Source organism: Gracilinanus agilis, chromosome 2 (genome assembly GCF_016433145.1).
Source record: "Gracilinanus agilis isolate LMUSP501 chromosome 2, AgileGrace, whole genome shotgun sequence".
In the NCBI taxonomy this organism is placed as follows: Eukaryota; Metazoa; Chordata; class Mammalia; order Didelphimorphia; family Didelphidae; genus Gracilinanus; species Gracilinanus agilis.
Window position 1 is genome coordinate 395,898,073 of NC_058131.1, and position 25,414 is coordinate 395,923,486.

A 25,414-nucleotide genomic window follows, 5' to 3' on the forward strand; every position below is an offset into this window, starting at 1 on the left:
GCACCTTTTCCCCCAACTGGTGGAGGCACCTTTTTTGGAGAACCGAGGAGAGCCTTGATCCCCTTGGAGATCTAACTCCTAGCCTTTTCCCTTACCTAACTTTTCCTAAACTAAATAAACCCAGCTATTCTATCCCTAAGTGTAGTCTGATTTTATTGAACTCTGGTCAATTTCCCCAATGAGGCTGGGGACCAGCTACTTGGTTACCTTCCTACTTACCTTCCTTCCCTATCTCCCTTTTCCTTTCCTCCCATCCATCCTCATCCTCCTTATCCACTCACATTAGTAAGCGTTAGGAAAGACATAGGTAAATTGTTTATATCACCTAGAAGACTTTCCTGATGTAGAAGTGTTCCTACATATCTTCCCATGGATGTCAACTTCTGGGTAAGTAGCCAGGACAAAAACATATCTGTGAGTTACCTGCCTATTTTGGCATCCAGTGTTGTGATCATGTGGCTTCCAAAGTTGACTGGAGGGTGTTTTCTGATATTAGTTGATTCCTTGATAAGAGGATACCAAGGGCTGCATCTTTGATATGGCCCCTTAATATTAGGTTCTCTCTTTTCTTGAGAGCTGGTTTGAGAACCTTAGTTATAACAGTACTGGTGGCACCATGGGTTGTACTCCTCTTTCCTCCTATCTCACACTAGATTGGCTGTCACAGAATGTACACCTATTTCAATAATGTTTTGTGAGCTTCAGTGTGTCCCTGAGTACTATTGTAGGAGGAGTCATCTGTTCATATTGGGCTGTTAGACTCACCTTCTCCAACCTTCTCCTCCAATCCCCTTGTGAATGAAAATAGCTACAGCCTCATCCTTGCTTCAGAATGTTTTTCTAGCACCTCTAATCTTAAAAGCATCAAAACTAGATATCAGTCTTTCTGACCCAGAGTGAATTAATTTGTAAAACAACTTCTCACCCTAGCAACAGATGAGATTAAGGTCACCTTTGTGATGGTGAAACTGAGTAGAAGCATTCTTGAGATGGCAGTTTTCCAGAGGGAAGAAGCAGCACTCTTTTGGGAATGTTATTATTGCTACTAGTATCAATTCTTAGTAATGCTTGAGTATCCTTGCTGAAGAATGAGCTATCAGCTATAGCATTAGGTGCCTGATCTCTAGATATATAAGCAAGTTCCAACAGTTATAGGTGATTTGGGATTATGCTGGTGAAAAATTTGAGAAAGAGAAAAAATTTAAAGAATTTACTCTTCATCTTACTGATTGCTTGTATGGGAGAACACAAATAAATGTTTATGAATTGTGGGAAGGAGTATCTAGGAGATAGGACTTTGTGTATGTGCATACAGAATCAGGGGATTGATGAGTGAGATGATTTGGTTGATTCAATAGGCTATGACCTATCCAATCCAAAGATTGCACCAGCAATTTGCTAAGCATGCCTATTCCCCTTCCTAGTTGGAGAGTTTCATTAGAGTCATTCGAAAAGGTTACAGCTGTCTTCCGTAGGTAGGGTTGGTCAAGGAAAGGTAGAAAGAGGTTGCTGAATGGAGTTATTGTTAGCATTCATTAGTGATGATGGAAGAGCTGTGAACTGACACATTGACAGTTGAAAAATATATCACTAAGCCACTTTTTTCTGGACAGTATTGTGCCACCATTATATGTAGATTAATATGTTATGAGATATAGGATTTAAGGAAGAAGAACAGATATCCTCCCTTGATATTTAGAGAATGACCTCTATTGTGTAACTTTTAAACTTCCTTGTTGCCTATGAAAGACAACTTAGTCACAAGTGATTCTCTAGACTACAAGAAGGATGTGGTTACTTTGTCAACAACGTTGGGACATTTCTTAGATGTGGTCTTGTTCTCTATGTAACCCCTGATGGCAGGAGCAAGATAGGTGGATAGAAGTTGCAAAGGGGCACATTTACGTTTGATAACAGAGAAAATAAATTTCCTTACAATAAGAACTATCAAAAAGTAGAATGGATTGCCTCAGGAAGTGGTGGGGTTCCCCCTGCCCCTCACCATGGGAAGTCTTCAAATAGAGGCAGGAATGGCCACTTGCTTAATATATTTTAGTGATAATTCTTTTTGGCTATGGGTTGAGCTAGTAAGTACTTTCCAACTCTAAAATTCTGTTATTTTATGATTCCACATGTTCCCAGAAGACATCCTTAGAAAGGCAATTAGGGAGCCGTGTGTAAGACATTCTGTGAACATATCTGGCACCTCTCTGAGACTGGACACAAAGTTAAGTGAGCCTATGATAACTTCCTGAGATATCCCTCTGACATAGTAGCTGATTTGAGACTCCATCTACTTTGGGAGTTTTTTGGGAGCTCTAATTTTAAGTATTCTTCTTGATCTTTTAATTTGGGAACATGAGAGAAGCATCCAGAAATAGAATGAATGGAGAGAGATCTGGTATAAACAAAATGATTGTTTATATATTTAGAAATAGCTGGATTATTAATGATATATGCCAGTGATGGCAAACCTTTTGGAAATGGAGTGCTGGGCCCACTCGTCTTCAGAGATCATGTGCCTTCCCCTCTTTCCCCCATGCTGGATATGCCCTATTTACCACCCCCTTACCCCACACAGGGGAGGGAAAAAGCGCTCCCACTGGACTTCTGGGTGGAGGGGTGGTAAAGTGAGGAATGTCTTCAGTGAATATAGAGAGTGGGAGGGAAGTGGCTCAATCTCTCTCTTCCCTTCCAGTTCTGCCACCTGTGAACTGCTGACCTTATCCATTGTGTGCTCCCATTGGGCTATTGGGCAGAATGTGTGAAAAAATGCTTTCAGGCTTGGTGAAGAGGACAGCAGCTCCACCAGAGTCCCTCTACCTTTCTAATAACAATCTCCGGAGGTGGGGGTGAAGTGGGAAGGGGACCGAGTGCCCATAGAGATCAGTCTGTGTGCCATTTTTGGCACTCATGCCATAGGTTTGCCATATATGCCCTGCTTCAGTTTTAGTTGCATGGTGTTTTAAAAATGTTACATATAGGTACATAGTATACATAGGCAAGCTGCAGTTTGAATTGATTGGAAACAGTTTATTTTTTTATTGAGTATCTATTCATGCTCTGCTTGTGACTAGTTGCCATGATGATTCAATGTGGTTATTAAGATGATATGAAATATGTGATGGACTATTTCTGGAATCACTGTTTTTCATTATATAGATATAGCCATAGCTACTCTCTAACTCTCTACTATGCATCAGAACAATTATGTGAGGACCATCTGGGAAGTACTTTATTTGTCACTGGGGGACAATGAATCAGCTATAATATTTCTTGAACATGTGGATCAATTGCCTTTTTCCCAGAATCACAACAGAATTCTTAGACCTTCGCCCTTAGTATGTCTCATGTACTTTCACACTCTACTTTGTGCTATAATTATTTGTCATCATGTCTTGCCACCACACCTAAATAGCAAACTTGAGGATGGGGACCATGTTTTAATCATCTTTGAAGGTCCTTCACCTCCTATCACAATGTTTTTCTGTTAGTAGGCATTCTATAAACATTGAATCAAGTAGAATTAATTACAGTTTCTAAAGCTAAATCAATAATACCAAAATAATCTGAATAAATCAACGTCTCAAACAAGTAGAATGACTGGGTCAAGAGACTGAATAATTTGACTTCATCGTCTTCTGTCTGAAATCAGCAGAAAATTGCTAAAAAACCTGTCTTACTCTGTAATGCTCTTTAAAGGATGTATTCCTTCAGTGATAAGGTTAAAGACTAACCATTTATTTTAGTAGCAATGATGAAAGAGGCACATAATGGAAAGCTTCTGAGAGCTGGAAAGAAAAAAATAGTATCTGCTCTAGGAAAAACATTCTTGCAAATATTTTCATCTTTGTAGGATTACTCACAAACAATCAGATTTTGTCTGAATATTGACATGGAAAAGGTCACAAAATTCTACAACTTTAACACAATAATCACTTGACAAGAGGATTATGGATCATGGAATGCTATAATCTCAGGAGAATCAAAAGATCCCATAATCACAGAAGAAAATGGAGGTTGCTGAAACGGTAATGAAGAGATGCATAGGGCTTTGTAAATAAGTTGCTGCACATTCCCAGCAATGACTTGCACATGGAAAGCAATAGAAAAGAGGTCATCAAAGGTATGCAATATTGGAAATGGAGGTGGAATAGCCATATAGTGAAAATGTGAGATAATAGATTCAAGAATTTAGTCAGAACAAATGTGTATGAAATATTAAGAGTAGTAGAGGAAGGATGATAACTCATTGGGTAGATCTTCTTTGGAGGATTTGTGGAAAGTCATGAAAAAAAGCACAGAAGTATCTGTACCTTTGCTATACATACCAATGAAGAAAGTTCTTACATATTTGAGATCGCAGATAAATGAAGTAGCAAAATTTAACACTCAAGCACTCTCAAATAGTAAATGGATTTGTGATCTTATTAGTTTGTATGCTATCTTCAATGATGAAGATTTCAACCCATTCATGCTTGTCTATTCCATGAAACACTTGACCTAGTCTACCCATCAGTTTGCTACAAGGAGGGCAAAGGGAACCTCCTGTATTTCTTCTAATATCATGCTGTTTAGTTGTTATCTTTTCCATCACCATATGGTCTGTCCATCTTTTTTCAATCATACATATTCTTGATAATATCCTTTTCTCCAGTTCTTTAAAATTCCTTATCTGTTATAGATGGCAAACTCTTCACAATCATCGCTGCCCTCCACACTTATCTTGGTATGATAATAATTTTCAGACCTTTAGAGATTGTTTTCTTCCATGTCTCATAGCCACTCAACACCAGTAGCATTCACATTTTAGAAGGTGGCCCTTTGTTTCTGGAGGACTTTTGTGTTTTTTTAAGGAGCTTTTAAATTTTCTGAAGGCAATCTAATTTTCTCCCTTCTTTCTGTTTAATCTGGATTCAGCTCTCTATCTATTAATACTGTATGATTAGAGACTAAAGGACAAGTTATAGGGATTGCCCATCTCACTATATGCCAAAATCTGGACAAGAGATATTCTTCAATCACTGCCTTTTTTCTGTGTAATCAATTATGTTAAACTCTTTTGAGCTGTTCCTGCTCTCTTCCAGGTGGGTCTGCAATGTTTTAGTACTTAATGCAATAAGAATGATTGCATCATTGGGAGAAGCATGTCATTCGCAGGAAATCCACCTTCAATGTAGACACTGTGCTGGATCTCCCTCAGCAGAGTGGTGAGCTCCTTTGGTAAGCACATTTCTCTGTTTCTTCTTTTGTTGTAAAAAATTTATGGTTAGGGGGTCTTTGAACAACATTATGTTGTGTCCTTTAAGGGATCTAGAATAATCTTCTTGTATGTATAGGAGACAACATTTATGACCTTCCAGAGATGGGATTGATTCTGAATTGCTGACCTATAATTAAACACATACTCACAAAGCTGGAAACAATTTCATGAGTAGTAAACACCATACACACGATATAACACTCAACATACATTTCTCTCTGTTCTTGTCTAATAAATTAAATTGCTTAAAAATTATGAAACAATGGAGATTTTCTGTTTTTTTTTTAGTCCATTGTATGGTGGCAAAAATGTGGTCTCTTCTGCTGACTGTCACTTGTGAAACCTATCTGTTCCCATGTAATACCCTCACTGAGGATGCCCTTAATATGTGTGCAGATGATTTTCATAAAAAATTCATATAGATGGAAAAGCAGACATATAGGTCAGCAGTTTTGAAATCTCTCAGTTCCCTTTTTTGTATCAATAAAATCTGAATCCCCCCGCCCCTCACCTCATGTTTTTGGTGTTGCCTTCTTCTTAACATATTTTGCTGATTGATATCTCCATATACTCACAATTCTCTCTCCCCCAACATGTATTTCCTTTACATATCCTTGGTCTAATCTAGCTTGAGACTCAAAACGTGAAATGTGTACATTCATAAAAACCCAAGTATCTAATGTGTTTTATGTATTTTATTATTATTTATTTTATGTATTATTATGTATATATGTATTTTGTATGCATGTATGCATGCATGTGTTTATATGTATATATCTATCTATATACACAATTAAAATATAGAGGAGTGTTTTTATTTTTGTGTTTGTTTGCCAATAACACGGCCTATAACTCATTTTAGCTCTTTCATTCTGCCTCTACAAGAACTTTTAAATATTTAAAATTGGTCAGATGAAAGCTATTTAATGACTGGATTCATCCTGAATTGGTGAGCTATAAATAAACACAAAAAACTAGAATCCATTTCATTAGTGAGTAAACACGATGCACATCACATAGCAATCAACATAAATTCCCCTCTGTACTCGTCAAGCAAGGATCGAGAAATGCTTGTTTCTGCAAGTGACACCAAAACTCGTAAATTGCTCCACCGAATGAGGAAATATTCAATAAACACAGACAATTAATAACTACCTTCCTTAGGGATTGAAACCAAATCATCAAATATTCTGAGCCCAGAGACTTAGAGAAAGGCACCCTGGACACTATAGTCCTTGCCCTTGGAACTGAGTCTACGGGATCATCATTTAAATAATGCCACTTTCCTTCAGGACCTAAATCCTTTTGGAATCTGCCAAAACCAGATCAGTCTTATTCTTAATTTTACTATTATAATGAGAAAGATGCTGTCTACTTCTAACAGAGGTTCTTAACCTGGCATGACCTTGATTTTTATTTCATTAATTGTATCTAGTTATAATTGTTTTCTTTTTGTCATTCTATGTATTATATTTTATTAATTCAAATTTTTCTTTCTGAGATGGAGTCCATAGATTTTTTCAGTCTGCCAAAGTGGTCCATGGTGCAAAAAAAAAGTTAAGATCCCCTGTGCTGGATAAATATCTATCTCTGGAGCTAGACTAGGGCAGTCAATATCATAAGAAGTGATTCCAAAGCCAAACCAGTGAATGACTAAGGAACAGGACAGGGATTTTTCCCTTCTGAGCAAGCAAGTACTTCACTCTCTCGTTGTTTTCTTTTGCCTACTCTATCAGATCATCTAATACATTTTAGGTGTTAAGATTTGAGCCAACAAAAATACTACTACATTCATCATTAATAGTTCAGATTAAGCAATGTATTTGGTGAAAGATATGAGGCAGGGACAAGTTCCAAGCTGTGTCCCAGTACTGATAGCTTCCAGGATTTCCCTTCTAGGAAGCAGAACAGATGCCATGGAAACATTCATCAACCAGAAGATGGCCTGGTGCCATTCAAGACAGCCCCTGTTGGGGATGATCTAGAAAATTGCCTGGTGACCTGAAAGAGGTGTGGCCCTTCTAAAAAGTCAATAGAAATCTTTTGTTAATCAGTTCACAAAATGAGGAATGGAGCACAGGGAATCAAGAATTGCCAATGACCAATAATAGTTTAACTTAGTAAACCAACTTTTATTACTATTATTAATTTTAAGAAAAATATTAATATAAACAATTAAGTATCTACTATGTACCAGAAATCATGGCAACAAAGGCAAAAGTAAATCACAGTTTATTTTCTCAAAGAGCTTTCTTTCCACTGGAAATAGGAATATCACATTCCCAAGCAAACAAGTTAAAAATATATATGAAATAATTTCACAGGGGTATGGAAGAAGTCGTCACTTGATCAGAATCATGAAATGAGCTAAGATTTCAAAGAGGATTAGATAAAGGAGAGAATTCCAGACAAAAGCAACAACCTGAACAGAAGTATTGAATTATAAGATGGAATGCTTTATGCGAGTAACAATTGCTAGGCCAATTTGAATGGAGTATATAAGAAAGGGCAATGTGAAATCACTCTGGAAACACGGGTTGGATACAGTTATGAAGGACTTTAAATAACAAACAAAGGTATTTATATTTTATCTTAGAGGCAATAGGGAACCTCTGAAGATTCTAAAATAGGGGAGTAACATGTTCAGATCTGGTCTTTAGTAATATCAATTTGGTAATATCTATTGAAGAGGATTAGTTAGAGTTGGCGTAATATTCGATACATCAATGCACAAGGTGACAATTGATGAGGACTTGAATTAAGATGATGGCTTTGTGAATTGAGAAAAGATACATACTCATATGTACTCATTCACACACTTTTATATATACATACATATACACACGTATTTGTGTGTATAATTACAAGAAATATTGGGGAGGAAAAATCAGCAGGATGTGGTAATTGGACATAGAAAGACAGTGGTTAGCAGAAAAAGTGGGTGGGCCTAGAAGGGAGATTAATGAGTTTTGTTACGGATATATTGAATTTGAGATGGAAATTTCCTTCAGTTTGGTAAATAATAAGTGAAACAGGTATTATTTGTTTAGTGCTAGCTTGTGGGGAAACATTTGAATCTACAAACATGTAACAAAGCAATTATAGAGAGACAAGATGGGTTGTGGCCCATGATTCAAAGCTAAGAAATGGGACAGCCTGTAGAAAACTCATTCCATAGACCTTAATGACTTATATTTGCTGGGTCCTTAGGAACGCTATATCCCACTGTTTCCTATTCCATAGCATTATAGATTGAGAGTTGGAAGAGACCTAAGAGACCATTAAGCCCAACTCCTTCACTGTACAGGTGAGGGAAATGAAGCACAAAGAGATTAAGTGACTTGTTCAAGGTCACACAGCTACTCATAGATTGAGGCAGAATTTAAATACATAAAGTTCAGGCTTCTATTTGTGTCATGTTGCCTTCTTCAAAAATTTGTACCCCTCTTTTAAATTCCACATTAAAATGGTGCTTCCTCCATGAAACCTTCCCTGACCTCATATAAGACTTTTCTTTATGAATCAAAAATCCATTCATCAAATAACATCATGCATCAGAGCCTTCACTGAGGGTGTTTTAACCCACAGGAAAGTGAACCTCAAAAGAAAGAAATAATATGTTAAATATAATTTTGCATCTTTCCCAGTTCTCTACACACAGTAGGCATTTACTAATGTTTATTACATTACTGTGCTATGTTTTGTTGTTGTTCAGTCGCTTTAGTCATGTCTGACTGCTCATGTTTTTTGATGTTTTCTTGGCAAAGATACTGAAGTAGTTTGCCTTTTTCCCCCTCCAGTTCATTTTTACAGATGTTAAATTGAGGCAAACAAGGTTAAGTGACTTGCCCAGGGTCACACAGCTAGGAAGTGTCTGAGGCTAGATCTGGACTCAGGAAGATGAATATTACTGATTCTAAGCCCAGTGTTTTATCTCCTGCACCATTTAGCTGTTTCTGCTGTTCTTTAGGGTAGCTGATTTTACTTTGGTAGAGTGCTCTGTTTTTCATCAATTCCTTTTTACTGGTTTTCTCAACTAGTGGTTCAAATAAAATATCTTTCATGGAGACTTTGCTTAGAAGTCCCTAACTGTATCTCCTTAACATTGACTTGAAACGTTTCTTTGCCTTAGGGCTTCTCTACCCTGAGACCTGCATTTCTAATTGAGCATCCTCCTTGATTTATCTAGAGGATTTCCCACTTTCCCTAGAGCATAGCCTCGGCAGTCCAACTATCCAGACTTGCAAGATAATCCACAAATGATATAATACTTTGTCACCTTTAAAGTATTAGCTAAATATTAGCTATTTGCATTATTAGTAGGACTAAAAATCAGAAGGAACCTCAAACCCCAGAGGCATGATAATATTGTTTAATGGAAACTCTCTGGGATCCAGTCCCAGCTCTGTTACAGCCTTGGTGATCTTATGGAAGTCTTTTCACTTTTCAGGGTCCCAGTTGCCATGGTTGTAAATGATAGAATCAGATTTAGTTGATCTATCACTAAGGTCTCTTTAAGCTCTAAACTGCTGATCTCTAGCTTCAGCGTTTTTCCTTTATAACAACAATTAATCAATTATAATTATAATGAATTAAGGTTTATAGAACAGTTTCCTCAAAATAGTTTTGGGAAGTAAGTAATGTAAGTATTATTGCTTTTATAAGTGGGAAAAATATGCCTCAGAAAAAGGGACACCCTGGTGTCAGAACTGTTTTTTGAATACAGGTCTCTTGGATTGAATTCGAATGTTCTTTCAGCTTCAATGAATTCTTTTCTTTACACTTGTTAGGGCTTCTCATAAGATTTATTCAATGAGAATCCCTCTTCTTAAGCATCCTGTTGCTAACCAGTGATGATACAATCGAAGAATAGAAAATTCTAAGATGGACTATCACTTTAGGGTCCTTGATGGGTTTTGTATGCTACTTCTTCCTTTTTTACTTATGGTGATGGTGAATGCATTTTATTTATTTTTTCTGCCAAATGTAAGAAATGATTTTTAGTAAACTCTCAGCCCTGATGAAGACTATAAACTATTTTTCTCTCTATATATAAAAGAAGCAAAGAGTCATTGGATTCCACTGGGAAACATTGCCTGGCTCAGGGTACTCTTAATCGGATGTGAATCATGTGTGCTTCCTTGAGGTCACTGCTTCAAACCTGACCTGAGGCCATAAGAACCACCCTCTGACAGCTCTTTGGCTACTTCTATCAAATGAGTTATGGGTCTTAGTCCTGTCCCTAGTGAACATGAATCCACTTCAGAACAGCCATTCTGGAGTTACTGCCAGCAAGGGAGTACTAACTTGAAAGGCCAAGGAATAAATGGAAGCTGAGCTTTCTCATCCACCTGTCAAAGACATTTCCCAGAAGTCACCCAGAGGCCCATTGGGTTAGAGGCCAGGAAAGGAGCGTTAGTTGGCAAAATGATAGAGTCAATAGAATTGGCAGCTTTCTTCTTGTTGGTTCTGAGAGACAGTTTTTTGGAACATAGACTTTCACAGGGCTCTGGAGTTCTGGGAAAGTGATTGCAACCTTGTATAAGAAAGAGGAGCTGGATTTTGTTACTTTCATTGTATTCTTTTCCTATAATATAATGTCCTTGGAGTCACATCGGGTCAGCATCATTCATTTAAAAGTCAATGAAATGGGTATATATATCTTTCTATCTCTGCCCTCCACCCCATGATGAATCCAACTGAGAAAGAATCTGGTTTCTTTTTTTTAAACTCTTATGAGTCTTCCACCTAAGAATCAATTCTGTGTCTTGGTTCCAAGGCAATGGTATTAAGTGACTTGCTCAAAGTCATATGGCTAGGAAGTGTCTGAGGCCAGATTTGAACCGAGGACTTCTCATGTCTTGGCCTGATCCTCAATCTACAAAGTCAACTAGATGCCCCCAAGAACCTGGTTTCTAAATGCAAACAAAGATTTCAGAGGCTTATATGCTATGGAGGGACCAGTCTAGGTCTCAGTAAAGTGCTGCTTTAGCAGTTATGTTGTATGTGTGTGAACAGAAGAATCTGACTGGGGGAAGCCAATACTGGAAAGCTGAACTATGAGTGGCAGCCCATATAGTTAAATGTAGTTAACCCTAATCTAGCAAGATAAAGAAATGTAGGAGATGGCTTGATAAGCACAAGAAACAATGAAGATGACTTGACCACTCATTTTCTAGAAGTTCATAGGGAAGCTTCTTTAACTCTGTCTCAGTTCATATATGTACTTCTCTGTCTTTTTGAAACCATTCCTTTCTTTCTTCATTTCTTAGAGCAAAATAGATTTCATCTCATCTGTATAACACATAATCACCACAAAAGGAGTTGCTATAAATATTTTTGTACATGTAGGGCCATTTCCTCTTTCTTTGTTTTCTTTTTGGTATAGACCTGGAAGTAGTAGAATGGGAAACCAGCATCCACTGTGTCCGGATTTCCCAGTAGATTATAGTGTTTTTTCCTTTGAGTCTAAACCAAAGTTCAGTACTGCTTCACAAATTTGGTTGTCCTCCCCTTCTATCCTTTCTTCCACTCTAATAGAAATTATTCAAATTGGAAAGGAGAGAGAAGGTACACAGACCACCTGATCTCTACCAAATTATCTTGCAAATAGCTTTGAAATAATGCCTCAAAATGAATTCAGGAGTGGCAGAACTCACAAAAGGTTGGGGTGAAATAATTTTTCAGCCCAAAATAACTTAAAAGTTTGATCCTGGAGTAAGAGTGGAACATAGAATAGTGTGCAAAGACAGGCCCTACCTCAGGGCAGCTGAAGCAGCAACAATGGCTTCTAGAGTTCTTAGCCACAGATAGTAAAGGGGTCAGAAGAAGATTCTAGGGGTCCCTTTTCTGGCTTTCCATCAAGGATCCTGTTGTATTGTCCAAACAGATTCAGGTCACACTTCTGTGTCACAGCCCCTTATCAAGGAAGAGCACAAGTGCTTTTGGTCAAAGAGGAACAGGAGGTCCTGGTCATAGTTCTGGACCAGAAGAGTGCTTGTGTTGACTCAAAGACCAGAGTGAAGGCCACGGCAATATTAAACATACCCCTCCTTAAATCATACCACCTTATAATAAGTGAAAGTTTATAGATTCCCTGAGCTAGCTCTGAAGGCAGTTGAGCAAAGAATCTGAAGCTTGGGAGAGTGCCCCCTTTGACAGAGGAACAAAACCTATGACAAGAAAAAGGCTTGAAAATGAGCAAACAATGAGAAAAGAAATCAATACAGAAAGTTTTTTTGATAACAGGGAAGACTAAAACATAAACTTGGAAGAAGACAACAAAGTCAATATTGTGGCATCCAAAGTCTAAAAGAAAAACATAAATTAACCTGAAGTCCAAAGAGGATTTAAAAAAATCAAATAAAAGATATAGAAGAAAAACTGGGAAAAGAAAAGAGAGTGATGTGAGAAAATCATCTCTTTAGTCGACAGTTTGTCATAAAGGAGGAACAAAAAATACTGAAGAAAATAATACCTTAAGAAACAGAATAAGCCAACTGGCAAGAGGCAAAAAAATCTACTGAAGGGGGCAGCTGGGTAGCTCAGTGGATTGAGAGTCAGGCCTAGAGATGGAAGGTCCTAGGTTCAAATCTGGCCTCAGACACTTCCCAGCTGTGTGACCCTGGGCAAGTCCCTTGACCCCCATTGCCTACCCTTACAACTCTTCTGCCTTAGAGCCAATACACAGTATTGACTCCAAGATGGAAAGTAAGGGTTTAAATAAATAAAAAAAAATCTACTGAAGAGAAGAACTTCTTAAAAACCAGAATTGGGTGAATGAAAAAAGATATACAAAAATTCACTGAGGAAAAGCACTCTCATAAAAATAGAATTGCTTTACCCTGCAGATCTTTGGAGAAATGACTAGTTTATGACCAAACAAGAGATAAAGACCATTATAAGATATAAATGAATACTTTTGATTATATAAATTAAAAAAAGCTTTTGTTCAACCAACACAACCAACAAGATTAGAAGTGAAACAACAAATTGGAAAAAATTTATAACAAATTTCTCTGATAAAGGTCTACTTTCTCAAATCTACAGAGAACTAGAGTCCAATTTATAAGAATACAAGCCATCCTCCCATTGACAAATGGTCAAAGGATATGAACAAGCAATTTTAAGATGAAGAAATCAAAGCTATCAGTAATCATAAAAAAGATCTAAATCACACTTGATCAGAGAAATGCAAATTAAAACAACACTGAGGTGTCATCTCACACCTTTCAGATTGTCAATATGACAGTAAATGAAAATGATAAATTTTGGAGGGGATATGGCAAAATTAGGACACTAACACATTGTTGATATAGTTGTGAATTGATCTAACCATTACGGAGGGCAATTTGGTACTATGCCAAAGGGCTATAAAACGGTGCATATTTTTGGATCCTGTAATATCACTACTAGGTCTGTATCCCAAAGAGGATAATAAAAAAGGGAAAAAGATCTATTTGTTCAAAAGTATTTATAGTAGCTCTGTTTGTGTTGGTAAAGAATTGGAAATTAAAGAGATGTCCATCAATTAGGGAATTGTGCTACATGTTGGTGATGGAATCCTATTGTGCTATAAGAAATGATGAACAAGATGGTTTCAGAAAAAAACTGGAAAGATCTGCATAAACTGAGGTAAAGTGAAATAAGCAGAACTAGGAGAACATTGTACACAGTAATATCAATATTGTACAATGATTAACTTTAGAACTTGGTTACTTTCAGTAATACAGTGATCTGGGACAATCTTGAAAGATTTATGATAGGTAATATTATCCAGCTCCAGCGCAAAAAATATTGGAGTTGGATGTATGTGAATTGTTATATTGAAAACTCTGGGAGCAGAGAGGCTCATCCTTGATTGACGGGTGAGGTCCCTTGGATCTTGGAATGTTCCCAGAGGCAGTGAGGACAGGAGAGAAAGCAGTTGGCCTAGGGCAGTATAAATACCCTGGCAGCCCTGGCTTTGGGTTCCTTTCCTTACCTTGGACTTGAGATCTGTGGATCCTGGTCTTTGGGGACTGGTGACTTGCTGAGCTCAACCTTGCAAGATCCTCCTGTCTTATACCTTACTGTCATTGTCAACCTGTACCCAGACCATCACCCTTCTGATTCTACTGCCCCTAGATATTAGGAAATCATATCATCTGTAGTTATCTAGGTTTCCCAGGGCCCAGGAGGGATCTGGGAAGTGGGCAGGAGAAGAAGAAGTGGGTGGAAAGGGGTGGTATACCTGAATGCTGTTTAGGCATAAGATCTAGCAGAAAGAAGAAGCTGAAAGACATCAAGCAGCAGCTTGCTTACTCTGGTTTGGCTTTGGTCAGGCTGAGTCAGAGGAGCTAACTACCAGAAGCAATTACCTGCCTACAGCTCTGAGGGTTTATCATTACCAAATTAGTTAGGGTTTCCCAATTCCTCTATCCATCCCCAATACCCATCTTTGCCAATTATAGATAAAGCCTTTCAAGTACCTTCCTGGAGTGGTTATTTCATAGCTTCTCTGGGAAGGGAGATACCCAGTCAGATAAACCATTATCAAAGCCGATAGAGCCCAAATCTATTATCACTCAACCCCAGGTGGGACCTGAAGGAATACCATCCATTGACCTGAAGGATCCTGCATGGGTACTGTTATATAGGAGGGAGGTGTCACATCATCTAACTAGGGCAAGCCTCAGTTGATCGTGACCTAGCCATCTATCTGGACTCCACTGCTGTCACACAATTACCAGTGGAAGTATCCAGTTAGTTTACCCTGCCTCCCTCTCCATCCACATACATTCTCTGAATATTTATATAACAGAACTATCTTTCAAATGAGATTTTAGGGTTTTGGTTTTGTATGAGTGTGATCTTACAACAATGACCAAGATGGAAGCATGCTTTGCATGATAATAAAAAGTGAATTGATTAAGTGGGGAAATAAGATACAAAAGTTTGCTCAAGAAATTTTTGCCTTAAAAATTAGATTTGGGCAAGTAGAAACCAAAGACTCCATGGGACATCAAGAAACAATTGAATAAAGTCAAAAGAATGAAAAAAGTAGAAGAAAATGTGACTATTTCATTAAAAAAACCTGACATTGAAAATAGATCTAGGACAGATAATCTAAGAAAAATGAAACTATTTCATAAAAAAATCCTGACATTGAAAATAGATCTAGGAGACATAATCTAAGAAATTATTTTAATTGGGCTACTTGAAAACCATGACAAAAAAAGAGCCTACATATCATTTTTCAAGAAATTGTCAAAGAAAAATGCCCTGATATTCTAGAACCAGAGGATAAAATAGCCAAATTCTGGAATTCCCAGGTCAAGGAAAAATATCACAAAGCAGCCAAAAAGAAACAGTTTGTATGTAATGAAGCCACAGCTGGGCTAACACAAAATTTATCAACTTCTACATTAGAGGATCCGAGGGCCTGGAATATGAAATTCCAGAGGGCAAAGGAGCCAGGACTATAACCAGGAATCAACCACTTGGAAATAATAAGTATAATCCTTCAGGGAAAAAAAATGGGCAGTCAGTGAAACAGAGGATTTTCAAGTGTTCCTGATGCTTGAATCTTGGAATAGAAAATTTACTGAGAAAAGGTTACTGGATTTGGTTTTGATATCCTTTGGAGAAAAGAATTTCAATTGAAAGATGAGATTGGAAACCAGATTGCAAAAGGATTAAAATAAAGAGAGGAGAATTGGAGAGGAAAAGAGTCTTCCCTAAGGTGATTGTGCTTATAGATTCAGTATATAATAAATAATAAATGCAAGGACTTGTTGATATGAGAATGAATGAGTGAATCAAAAAATTATTTCTGAGTGCTCTATGTTGGAAGAACCACTTTTCTGAAGTCTTGTGAGTTCAGAATCTTCAGCTCTCTCCTTCAGGATCTAAGGGAAGATGGCAGTTTGACCCAGAGAAAGCATGTTATCTTGCTCCTTAAGCTAGGCTGGCTTGCCTCCTGCGAGTGGCAGTTGCTTGGCATTTGGTGAGAATGACTGTCCTCTTCTCTACAGGAATTACTTCTTCAGAAATGGCTGTGAAGATTATGCTGGATGCTGGAAGCAAGACCAACTATGGGGGTTGCTGCCATTCCTGCTATTCTCTTTGTAGGTGGTGGTTCATTGTAGGTGGTGTTGTTGAGGGAGGTAAGCTTTTTCATCACAATGATTTCTCCCACTGATGATAGTTACAGGGGCTGGATTGGAAACAAATTGGTAATGCAGGGAAATGGAATACAAGCCTTGGAATTCAAGGCTTTTGAGTTTAGGATCCTGTGATATCTTCATCAGATTTCAAAGCAGATGGTAGTTAAGGTAGACCTGGTGGTTCCACTCCTGTGGAACATGCTGCCTCCTGTCTCTTCCGCTATGTGTCCTGCGATTTAATCAGATATATCACTTAATGTCAGTTGGTAGAAATTCTTATATAGAGGGTCAGAGAAGTTGAAATAAAGCAGGAGCTTACAGAACAATATTCTTTAAGGTCTAGCTAAAGTGCTACCACTTTCTTCACTGAAAACCCACCAACACATATACTGACAAGGTGGTAGTAATTTTTTCTCTTCTGAAGTTTCAGAGAACATTATTTGTTTCATTCAAACTTTTTACTACATTTGACTTAGTTTTATAGACATTTGTCCATGCCTCATTGTACTTACTCCTTGAGGACAAAGATTTGTCTTATAGTTATTTCTAATCTTTATTATAACTAACATGATGCTTTATATATAGTGAAGACTCAATAAATATTTATTGAATGGTTGAATGAGGTTGGCCCTGATATTTAGTATTCTGGCCACTGAATATAATGGATGTGTATATAAGGAGGACATATCCTTGACTAAGAATGATGATATTGTATTTTGGACTATAACCTCCAGGATTATGTATGAGAGTTCAGTAGGTAATGGTGTCATCCATTAGTTGTGTCGGAAAACAGAAAACAGGAAATGGAGATTTTTTAGAAAGAGCTTGGTAGTGGTGGTTAGAGCATGGCATGTTTTTTTTTTTAATTGCTTATCCATTTATTTTAAAGTATTTTTCCATGGTTCCATGATTCATCTTCTTTCCCTCTCCTTTTAGCTCCTCCTAGAGCTGACAAGCAATTCCATATTGTATTATCACTCAATACCTATTTCCATAGTTTTCATTTTTGTAATAGAGTAATCTTTTAAAAAACAAAACCCCAAATTCTATGCCCATATAAACAAGTGATAAATCATATGTTTTCCAACTGCATTTCTACTCCCACAGTTCTTTATCTTGATGTGGATAGTGTTCTTTCTCATAAAATCCCTTGGGATTATCTTGGATCATTGCATTGCTATTAGTAGCAAAGTGGATTGCATTTGATCATGCCACAGTGTTTCTGTTTCTGTGTACAATGTTTTCCTTGTTTTCATTTCACTCCACAGACATCTTTCCAGTACATATAGAAATCAAGCAGTTTATTGTTCCTTATAGCACAATAGTATTCCATCACAATCATATACTACAATTTTTTTAGCCATTCCCCAATCAAAGGACAACCCCTCATTTTCTAATTTTTTGCATGGCATGGTTTTTCTAGGATACTATCTGAACATTATTGATAATGGTGGACAGAAGTCAACAAGTATTTATTAAGTATCTACTATGGGCCAGGCACTCTGCCAAGCACTGGAAATAAAAAAAAAGGCAAAATACATCCCTGTTCCCAAGGAACTTAAAAGATTAATGGAAGAGAAATTATGAAATCAACTTTACAAGCAAAATATATACATGACAGTTTGGAGATAATTAAGAGTGAGTATTAAGGGGGAATGGCAAAGGATTCTTGCAGAATATGGGATTTTAGTTGTGACTTAATGGAAGTCAGAGAGGGCAAGAGATGGATATGAGGAGAGAGAGAATGCTAGGCATGGAGAATAGTCAGCAAAAATGCAGTGAAGACTTTCATAACATGATGAACAATGGAAATGCGTATCGCATGATAGCACACATACAACCTATGTCATATTGCTTGCCATCTCAGGGGGTAGGGAAAGTTGGTGGGGTGGGAGAGAACATGGATCACAAAATGTCAGAAAACAACTACTAAAGTTGTATCTACATATAATCTGGAAAAATATAAAATAAAAAAATTAGGAGTTGGAGTGTCCTAAGGGATTAACAGCAAGAAAGTGTAAGAAGACCAGAAAAGTGATTATGAAGGGCTTTGAATGTCAAACAGAAATATGTATACATATGTGTAAATATGAATGCACACATACACATATAAATGTGTATATATATATATATATATATTTCTCCCCCTGGAAATGAAAGGCAACCACTAGAGTTTATGGAGTAAGAATAGGGGAGAGAAGGCTGACATGATCAAATCTGTACTTTGGGAAGATTAATTTGATAGCAGAGTGAGTGGAGGATGAATTGGAATGTGGAGAGACATGCTGGAGAGACCAATAAGCAGGCTATTGCAATAATTCAGGTTTGAGAGGATAAGGACCAATACTTGGGTAGTAGTAATGTCATAGGGGAGAAGTTAGTGTATAAGAGAAGGGGATATATGTTATGAAAGTAAAATCCACCAGACTTGGCAACAAATTGGATTTGGGGGGGTGTGAGAGCAAGTGAGGAAACAAGGATTACATTTAGGTTATAACCTGAATAACTAGAAGGAAAGTGATACCCTCTACACTGCAGTATCAGCAAACTATTCCCCGTGGGCCAGATCCAGGCCGTAGTTTGTCCATGACTGCCTTAAGCAATTCCCTAATCACTATGCCCCCACATCCAGATGTAGTGATTAGGAAATTGCTTAAAGTAGTGACAGGCAAACTACAGCCTGGATCTGGCCCGTGGGGAATAGTTTGCCCATCGCTGCTTACAGTAATAGGAAAACTTTGGGCAGGGGGTGGTTTCTTGTAGAAAAATAATAAATTAAGTTTTTGGCAGATGCAATTTAAGATTCCTAATGGGCATCTAGTTTGAGATATCTAATAGGCAATTAAAGAAATGAGATTAAGGTTAACAGGAAGATTCAGGCTAAATAAATAGATTTTAGAATTGTTAGTCATGAGAATGAATCCAAAAATATGAAATAGTTTTAGAAAGAAATTTATTAGGTCATTTGGTAGGGAAGAGCTGGAAAGAAGGTGTGGCTCTGTCCATGAGTCCTAGTGAGACTGTCTTTTTGGAAGATCAAACAAGGACAGGTGCCTGAGTGGACCTCATTCAGTGAGAGGTGAGAAAGTGAAAGTCCCTTTGGTGGAAGGCCTTCTCAAGGAGTTTAGCCACAAAACGCAGGAGAAAACTAGGACAATGGTTGGTGGGGTGGATGGATCAAATGAGGAATTTTTCAGGATGGGAGTGGCCTAGACATATTTATAGACAGTAGGAAGCATCTGGAAGATAAAGGAGATAAAGAACAGAAAGGCGGAATTTTAGAAGGAGCAACCTTCTGGGGAACATGAGATAGAATGGGATTATTTATGTAGGTAGTGAGGGTTGCCTTAGCAAGGAGAAGGAAAAGATACTTGGATGATATGAGAAGGGGAGAAGAGGCAGATTTCTGTGAATAGTCTCAGTTTTTTTTTTAGGGAAAAATGTTGCAAGGTTCTTAGCTGAGAGGGCAGGAGGCAGGGGAACCATGGGAGGTTTGGGGAAGGATGATATAATTCAGAAGACTTGATGTGACCAGTGAGATGTGAGTTATTTAGAGAGATATAAAAGGATTGCCTTGCCACATTGAGGTCCCCATTGAGATCATGTAACATGAATTTTTAGTGGACCCAGTCAGCATGGTTTTGTAATTTTCAGCAGCTTTGTTCAACAATGCATGAGTAGGAGTGAAGGCAGCAGCAGATAGTAGGTATAAGCTAAGGCAGAGGTTTGGCAGGGCAAAAACAGCAATAAGATTAGGGGGCAAGAGATGAGAGAAGAGAAGAGGATGGGGTCTTGTGATCATTAGGTTCCCATGCTGAGAAATCCACTCCAGTAATGCTACTGCTATGGGCACTTCCTTAAGATATTACTTGCTGTGGTGATGAGTCAGCAGGCTCAGGGATATGTGAACCTACCTTAGGTGGAAACTGTCAGAGGAAGTAGTTTTAGAAAATGGGTGGTGAAAATGCTCTCTGTTTGACCAAATGCTTTCTTGTTCACCTTGCATTTCATTTAAAGAAAATGTCTTTTTTTGGCTTGCCTGATAGTATGTGTGTACAATTCTGATAGGTTGTTGGGTGGTTCAGAGGAAAATAAGTGCTCATGGGCAAATGAATATAGCTATATCCATGCAAATTCTAGGGACTATTTGTTCCACATGGAACATTTGTTAACTTTGTCTGAATCTGAATCTGATTAATGAAATTTCCACGCTCGCTTCCCCTTTTATACAAGTAATATTCAATAAAAACTTTTTGGGGGTTTACTTTTCATATGTGAAAACAAGAGAGGTAAAATAGCTTGGAGTGTGGAAACCCAATTTTGAACTTGGAATAAAAAAAACTGGTGTTAAATGCTGCCTCTTCCATTGAATAGCTAGTGACATAAGACAAATCCAAGCTTCCCACAACCTCAGTTTCCTTGTCTACAAAATGGGGGTGTTAATCATTCTTACAATACTTACCACACAGTATTGTTGTGATTATCAAATGAGATAATGCTTAAAAGTCACTTCATATTCCTTAAAAGCCTTGAAAAATTATTTTAAAACACTTAAAAATATATTGATGCTCTTTGTTTTTACAGAACATTAACTCTGAATATATACCTGTCCATTTGTAACAAAGATGAAAAACCCAAGTTCAGCAAAATCAGCTAACAAATCTATTGCACTTGACAGCATATGTGATAATAAATGTATTATTATTATTTTTAACAACAATTCTCAGTAGTTTTTAGTGTTCCAAAAAGCTTGTTTTCTTGCTTCTCTCTTATGGCCCCTCTGTATCTTCAGTTCTAAAGATTCATGTTGTTAAAAGGAAAATTTATGCCCAAGGGCTACTTAGCATAGCACTAAATTATATAGTAGCTTATTGGCACCAACTATCCTAATATTGGTTCTGGCATTCATGAAGCCTTTATTTCAAGAAGTCTTCCTGTGGGTTTCAAAGCACAGCTTTTAGAGATGCAACCTTGAATTTAACATGTTCTCACCACACTGTCCCACCAGATAATGGAAAAAACAGATTTCCCTCAAATGCATTTTGAAGTCTATCTCACCTATGTTATATAAGAGATAGTAAGATGTGATGGATAGAACAATCAAGTCAAGCCAAGTTAATGAACATTTAATACATATAACATGTCCTAGACACTGTGCTTAGTGCTGGGAATAAAGATCTAATAGATATTATAAAGCAGTAATTATCAAAACTGTCTGGTACTGGCTAAGAAATAGAAAGGTAGATCCATGGAATGGAATAGACCTAAAACAAAGAGTAGTGAAAGATTATAGTAATCTTGTATTTGGCAAAAGTATAGATACAGGCTACTGGAATAAGAAATCACTATTTGATAAAGATTGCTGGGACAATTGGAAAGCAGTTTGGCGGAAACTAGATTTAGACCAATATTTTATACCTTTCACTAAAATAAGATAAAAATGGATACATGACCTAAACATAAAAAGAGATATTATAAGCAAATTAGAATAGGGAACATATTACCTATTAGATTTATGGATAGGAAAGGAATTTATGAGTAAATGAAACTGTGAGATGTAAAATAAATAATTGTGAACACATTAAATGGAAAAGTTTTTGTACAAATAAAACTAATGTTGCCAAGACTAGAAGAAAAGCATAAAACTGGGAAACCATTTTCATAAACTCTTGGATAGACATTTTTCATAATTGGAAATACATAGAAAACTTTACCAAATTTATGGGAATAAGAACCATTCCCCAATTGATAAATGGGCAAAAATTATAAACAGTTTTTGGATAAAGAAATCAAAGCCATATATAGGTACATAAAAATGCTCTAAATCACTACTGATTAGGGAAATTCAAACTCAAAACAATTCAGAGGTATTGTCTCACACACATCAGATAATAAATGTTGGAGGGGATGTGAAAAAGTGGGGACGTTAATACATTGTTGATGGAACTATGATCCAACCTGTTTGGAGAGCAATTTGGAATTGTGCCCATAGAACCATAACATTGTGTATATCCTTAGACCCAATGTCTATTTAGCAAGGAGATCAGGGAAAAAGGAAAAAGATCTATATGTTCTAAAATATTTATATCAGTTCTCTTTGTGGTAGAAAAGAACTAGAAATCAAGGGGAAATCCTTCAATTGAGGAATGACTAAACAAATTGTGGCATATGATTATGATGAACTATTAATGCACCAAAAAAAAAAGCTGAGAAAAAAATAGACTGCATGAGATAATGAAGAGTGAAATGAGTAGAACCAAAAGAACATTATATACAGCTACCGATTCGATATTTGAAGAATAACTTATGTTCACTTCCAGAGAATGAACTGAGAAGTGGAAATATGAAAAATATAATGTATATATCTGTTTGCCAGTTGATTGCCTTCTATGATGTCAGGAGGGAAAGAAGGAGCTGAACCTGGAAATAAATTCTATTATTAAAAAAATAAAAATAAAAATCCAAGCAGAAAGATAATCTCTGCTCCCAAGAGGTTTATATTCTAATGGCAGAAGGCAACATATGAAAGGGAACTAAAAAGCAGAGGAAAAGATGAAGGTATCTTGTGCAGAATTGTAGAGAAAATCCATGAAATCAGGAGTAAAGCCTAGAGAGAATGAAGACATGGCTGGCTTGGTCTATTCCTTAGCATGAAGGTTCTGAGAAAAATCAGCCGATCACAGAGGGGGGTCTTAGAAGTGGAAAGTACTTTCAGTGTGTAAAGTCCAGGAGTTGAGTGAGCTTCCAGGATGAAGAGGCTTCTATAGCAACGATTCTTCTGAACTTTCAGAAGAATTGGTAGTGCAACCTCCAGGGTCATGAAGGAATGTCTTGAATCAGGAAAACCTGGCAGTCCTGCCTCTAAAATGTTTTAGCTCAGGGGTCGGCAACCTTTTTGGCCGTGAGAGCCATAAACACCACATTTTTTAAAATGTTATTTCGTGAGAGCCATACAGTGCTCACAGTGCGCGCTCCTGTAACAGAGCCTGAAAAAAAAATTGGCTTTATGGCTCCTGCAGAAAGAGCCATATCTGGCCCTCAAAAGAGCCAGATATGGCTCGAGAGCCATACATTGCCGACCCCTGTTTTAGCTGGTCACCCTAGGTGAATCACTTGGTCTTCTTCCTCAGTTCCAGGCAAATTTCTTATTTATTTGTTTTAAAAATGTATAGATTTATTTTATTACAATTTATTCCCAAGTTATCTCAGCCCCTCTCTCCTGCTCCTCACACCATAAAAGATATCAATTGATGAAAAAAATATATATATACACATATATAAATTGTGTCTTTCATGTTTCTATTTATCAGTTCATTCTCAGAGAAGGAAGTTCATAAGTTATTCTTCAAAAATTAATTCCATAGTTGTATTCAATATTCTTTTGCTTCTACTCATTGTACTCTTCATTATTTGATGTAGGTCTTTCCAAATTAAAAAAAATTAATATGCTCATTATTTCTTATGGCACATCCAGACAAATTTCTAAGACCTGTTGGAGCAGATAATATAGGAGAATATTTTGTTCTTGACAGGTAATACTGCAGGACAATTGCCAATCTGCTCAATTCTATTCAGAATACTATTTCCTAAATGGATATAATCTTAGATCTAGCTTGAAACAAATCAAACAACTGTACAGAAGCAGTATGGCCACTGGACTAAGTGCTAGGTTTAGAATCAGGAATACTTGAGTTCAATTCCTAGCTCTGACACTAATAGTATGACTCTAGCCAAGTCTCTTCACCTCTATATACCTCTGGTAGCTCTCAAGTATTTGAAGGGCCACTACCTTCACTGATACAGGGAATTCTCACACCAGAAATATGTAGAGAATCACAGTTCCTTCATATTGACATATTTTCCCTATGTGACAAGCAAGGTAAAAGTAGTGAAGAGGAGCTGAGGAATGGTTTAGGTGGATCAAAGGAGGAAAAGAGAGTGTCTTTTTCTGCTAATCATCAATGAACTTGAGGAATATTATAGAGACAGAAGAAACCTTGTTCTACCTAAAAGTTCCAGAAAGGAAAGTTTGGACCACATGTAATCCCAATCCCTTCATTTTATACGTCAAGAAAGTAGCCTGTATTTTGTTCATGGTGCCCTTCCATTTCTGGGGAATATTCTACTTGTCCTTCTCACATTCTTCTTTTCTCCTCTGTGGCAGGGAATGAGCTCATGCTGTGGAAGAAGCCACTGATGGACCTAGAAAAGAGAAAGTAGCAGAAAATGAATATAGGCTCCTAAGGGCTAGAATAGCTCAGCACATGTAGCATCTGAACTTAAGATGTATCCAAAGGGGGCATCTGGGTAGCTAAGTGGATTGAGAGTCAGGCCTAAAGACAGGAGGTCCTAGGTTCAAATCTGGCCTCAGACACTTCCCAGCTGTGTGACCCTGGGCAAGTCACTTGACCCCCATTGCCCACCCTTACCACTCTTCCAACTAGGAGCCAATACACAGAAGTTAAGGGTTTAAAAACAAACAAACAACAACAACAACAACAACAACAACAACAACAACAAATGTATCCAAAGCCCTGAATTCTACTAAAAAGAACATTTTGGAAACCATTTTGGGAGTCACTATAAGGCAAAAGTTTGCTCTTTGCTTTCTAGGTCTGTCCTTTTTTAGTGCCCTCTTCCTCTAATTTCCTCTTCATATTTCCTGGCCTGTTTGGGATACTCACTGACTTTTGACTGACAAGAGAAGCTTTATTGCTCCTGTACACTGTTCTGGATCTCCTGCAGAGTCGATGTACTTTACCCTCTCTTACAAGCATAGCTCATTGTATGAATTAGATGTGTGACCTAAAAGGTTGGGAGTGAACTGTATTTTTATAAATTGGATCCCATTTTAGTTGTGCAAAGGGAACTCTAATGGTACTCCTACTAAATCATTTTGTAAAGCAAAGATTGTTTTTCTATTCTGAATATTCTCTATTCCGTAATTGACTTATTTCCCAAGTTAGGATTTTTGCTGGTTAGTTCTTTGGAGTATATAGTCCAA